The sequence below is a fragment of the Babylonia areolata genome, chromosome 13 (assembly GCF_041734735.1).
Source record: "Babylonia areolata isolate BAREFJ2019XMU chromosome 13, ASM4173473v1, whole genome shotgun sequence".
Classification (NCBI taxonomy): Eukaryota; Metazoa; Mollusca; class Gastropoda; order Neogastropoda; family Buccinidae; genus Babylonia; species Babylonia areolata.
The window spans coordinates 27,093,331-27,098,330 of record NC_134888.1 but is presented as its reverse complement, the minus strand read 5'-3'; the positions used below and the strand labels follow the sequence as shown (position 1 = coordinate 27,098,330).

Sequence of the window (5,000 nt, the reverse complement as noted above, 5' to 3'; positions counted from 1 at the left end):
GTGTGTGATTTCACACGACAAAAACAGGTCGGTTGAGTGTGTGTGTGTGTGTGATTTCACACGACATAACAAGGTCGGTTATGTGTGTGTGTGTGTGTGATTTCACACGACATAACAGGTCGGTTGAGTGTGTGTGTGTGTGATTTCACACGACATAACAAGGTCGGTTGTGTGTGTGTGTGTGTGTGATTTCACACGACATAACAAGGTCGGTTGTGTGTGTGTGTGTGTGTGATTTCACACGACATAACAAGGTCGGTTGTGTGTGTGTGTGTGTGTGTGTGTGTGTGTGTGTGTGCAGCGAGGGAGGGAGGGTGGTGGTGCGGAGTGGGGGGGAAGCGTTTCGTAAAGTTGTTTTGTCAGCCGATTTCAAACATAATAACTTGTCCACTTTTTGCCCTCCTTCGATAAATTGCACATAATGTTATGATAATCACCAACATCCTTTTCTTCTATAGGGGGTGGGGGGGCGTTTTCGTGTCAGTGACGAAGCGAAATATTTCACGCAACTGTGTGGGTGGTTCTGTGACAGGAGAGGGTTGGGTGGGGGGGCGGGTGGGGGGAGGGGAGGTGGAGAGAGGGGGCTAATGGGGGAGGATCAGACTGAAGGGGGGGAGGGGGGGGGGGGGTGGAGGTCAATGGGAGCAGGTCCGAATCGCCTATTCCATTCCCGCTTGGTCTACTTTTTTTAAAATTTTATTAACCTCCAATCGCCTTTTGAGAGTGTAAACGCTGCGTCCTGTTTGTGTTTGACTCGTCCCTATTTCGTCCATTCAACTTTCTGTTTCTCTGTCTCTGTCTCTCTCTGTCTCTTTCTGTCTTTGTCTCTGTCTCTGTCTCTGTCTCTCTCTGTCTCTCTCTCTCTCTCTCTCTCTCTCTCTCTCTCTCTCTTTCTCCCCCCCCCCCCCCCCACACACACACACACACACATACACACACACACAGAGCAACTGAGTTTTCTTTGGCGAGCTGGAAACAGGTGAATCGGGGTGAGGCTGGTCAGTGATGATAATTATGTGTACGGTAGAGCCTGTATGGATTATCACTGACTCCCTGTCTTCTTCTTCTTCGTCTTCTTCTTCTTCTCCTTTCCCCTCTTTTTCTATTTCCCCTTCTTCTTCTCCTCCTCCTTTCCTCCCTCACCCTCCTCCTCCTCCTCCTCCTTCTTCTCCTCCTTCTTCTCCTTCTTCTCTGTCAGTTCTGTGTGAAGGAGTCACTGGGGCGTCGCACAGAAGAACTGTTGACCAGATTCCTCCAGGTCTGTCAGCTATGTGTCAAGAAAGCCTGGCCCTCTACAAATAGTTTCCCCCCTTGTCTAGCCTTGCAGTATTGTCAGTCCAACACTTTTGTTTGTTGATTTGTTTGATTGATTGATTGATGTGGATACTTCTATAGCGCCTATCCTCGGTCAGAGACCAAGCTCTAAGCGCTTTACATACACGGGGACATTTGCACCACAGGCTGCCTACCTGGGTAGAGCCGACTGACGGCTGCCACTGGGCGCTCATCATTCGTTTCCTGTGTCATTCAATGAGATTTCAGACGCACACACATACACACTCAGACAGACATGTAACATTTTACGTGTATGACCGTTTGTTTGTTTTTTCTTCTTCTTCTTCGTTCGTGGGCTGCAACTCCCACGTTCACTCGTATGCGCACGAGTGGGCTTTTACGTGTTTTGACCGTTTTTACCCCGCCATGTAGGCAGCCATACTCCGTTTTCGGGGGTGTGCATGCGGGCTATGTCCACCGAACGCTGACATGGATTACAGGATTTTTACCGTGCGTATTTTGATCTTCTGCTTGCATATACACACGAAGGGGGCTCAGGCACTAGCAGGTCTGTACATATGTTGATCTGGGAGATCGTAAAAATCTCCACCCTGTACCCACCAGGTGCCGTCACCGTGATTCGAACCCGGGACCCTCAGATTGAAAGTCCAACTATTTAACTACTCGGCTATTGCGCCCGTGTAGCAAGACGGCCATTGCGTGGAATTATTGGGTGTCAGTTGCAGTCACGGGTTGCGAGAGGCCGCCCTTTAAGACAACGGCAGGATCGATTAGTTTGTAATTAGGGTTCCCTCTATCTAGGAGACGGCGAAAGAATGCCAATAATGTAGAAAAAAAAAGAAGATAAAGCCAGAATCGTGTGTGTGTGTGTGTGTGTGTGTGTGTGCGTGCGTGCGTGCGTGTGTATGTGCGTGTGTGTGTGTGTGTGTGTGTGTGTGTGTGAGTGTCAGTGTGTTTGAGTGTGTGTGTGTGTGTGTGTGTGAAAAAAGTGACATGTATAAACATATTATTGAAGACACTGATTCAGTTAATAGTATGGCAGTGCTTGTATTTATATTGTGCACTCATTGTCTATAACATATTCATAATGTACACGCGTGCATTACTGTCATTTCTATAATCCTTACACTGCTTCCAAAAGCTGTGGCATAGAACAAAACAAACATCCCTTATTATATATTAAAAAAAAAAAAAAAAAAGGAAACGAACTCGCTTTAAAACCCTTGTGGCTGTGTCTTTGTCTGCCCCTGTCTGTCTGTCTGTCTGTCTGTCTGCCTGTCTATTTATCTGTCTGTCTGCATGTCTGCCTTCCTGCACCCCCCCCCCTCTCTCTCTCTCTCTCTCTCTCTCTCTCTCTCTCTCTCAAGAGTATGTGTGTCAGTGCGTGTGTAATGGGTGGAGGTCTCAATTGCCATGCTCTTGGTTCATATCTTTGTAAAGTATTATGCAGTACAGACACCTGTATGGGGCCCCGAGAATGGTTTGATAAAAAAAAAAAAAAAAAAAAAAAAAAAAAAAAAGAAAGGGGACATAACCGCTTAATCATTGTCCTTGGGGGGGAAAAAACAGAAAAAAGAAATAATACAGTGCCCTCTCTCTCTCTCTCTCTCTCTCTCTCTCTCTCTCTCTCTCTCTCTCTCTCTCACACACACACACACACACACACACAACACCACACCACACCACTCTCCACCCTTCCACCACCACCACCACCCCACACCCATCCACCCCCCACACCACTCTCCACCCCACCACCACCACCCCACATCCATCGACCCCCCACACCACTCTCCACCCTTCCACCACCACCACCACCCCACATCCATCCAGCCCCCACACCACTCTCCACCCCACCACAACCACCACCACCCCACATCCATCCACCCCCCACACCACTCTCCACCCCACCAGCACCACCACCACCACCCCACATCCATCCACCCCCCACAACACTCTCCACCCAACCACCACCACCCCACCACCACCACCACCCCACATCCATCCATCCCCCACACCACTCTCCACCCCACCAGCACCACCACCACCACCCCACATCCATCCACCCCCCACACCACTCTCCACCCCTCCACCACCACCCCACCACCACCACCACCCCACATCCATCCACCCCCCACACCACTCTCCACCCCACCAGCACCACCACCACCACCCCACATCCATCCACCCCCCACACCACTCTCCACCCCACCCCCCCACCACCACCCCACATCCATCCACCCCCCACACCACTCTCCACCCCACCCCCCCACATCCATCCATCCCCCACACCACTCTCCACCCCTCCACCACCACCACCACCCCACCACCACCACCACCACCACCCCACATCCATCCACCCCCCACACCACTCTCCACCCCTCCACCACCACCACCCCACATCCATCCACCCCCCACACCACTCTCCACCCCACCCCCCCACCACCCCACATCCATCCACCCCCCACACCACTCTCCACCCCACCCCCCCACCACCCCACATCCATCCATCCCCCACACCACTCTCCACCCCTCCACCACCACCACCCCACATCCACCCACCCCCCACACCACTCTCCACCCCACCCCCCCACCACCACCCCACATCCATCCACCCCCCACACCACTCTCCACCCCCCCCCCACCACCCCACATCCATCCATCCCTCACACCACTCTCCACCCCCCACACTACTCTCCACCCCACATCCATCCACCCCCCACACCACTCTCCACCCCACATCCATCCACCCCCCACACCACTCTCCACCCCACACCCATCCACCCCCCACACCACTCTCCACCCACCCACCACCACCACTCTCCACCCCACATCCATCCACCCCCCACACCACTCTCCACCCCACATCCATCCACCCCCCACACCACTCTCCACCCCACATCCATCCACCCCCCACACCACTCTCCACCCCACATCCATCCACCCCCCACACCACTCTCCACCCCACCACCCCACATCCATCCACCCCCCACACCACTCTCCACCCCACATCCATCCACCCCCCACACCACTCTCCACCCCACATCCATCCACCCCCCACACCACTCTCCACCCCACCACCACCACCACCCCACATCCATCCACCCCCCACACCACTCTCCACCCCACATCCATCCCCCCCCCCCACCACTCTCCACCCCACCACCACCCCCCCACTCCACATCCATCCACCCCCCACACCACTCTCCACCCCCCACACTACTCTCCACCCCACACCCATCCACCCCCCACACCACTCTCCACCCCACCACCACCACCCCACATCTATCCACCCCCCACACCACTCTCCACCCCCCACACCACTCTCCACCCCCCACACTACTCTCCACCCCACATCCATCCACCCCCCACACCACTCTCCACCCCGCATCCATCCACCCCCCACACTACTCTCCACCCCACCACCACCACCACCCCACATCCATCCACCCCCCCCACCACTCTCCACCCCACATCCATACACCCCCCACACTACTCTCCACCCCACCACCACCACCACCCCACATCCATCCACCCCCCCCCACCACTCTCCACCCCACATCCATCCCCCCCCCCCACCACTCTCCACCCCACCACCACCACCACCACCCCACATCCATCCACCCCCACCCACCACTCTCCACCCCACCACCACCACCACCACCCCACATCCATCCACCCCCCACACCACTCTCCACCCCACCACC

At 55.0% G+C, this 5,000-nt stretch overlaps 1 protein-coding gene across 1 annotated transcript in view; it reads right to left on the bottom strand.

The window, feature by feature from the left end:
- Window positions 1–5,000, bottom strand: part of LOC143288899 (uncharacterized) — a 33,563-nt gene that overhangs the window by 6,279 nt on the left and 22,284 nt on the right. The window lies entirely within an intron of this gene.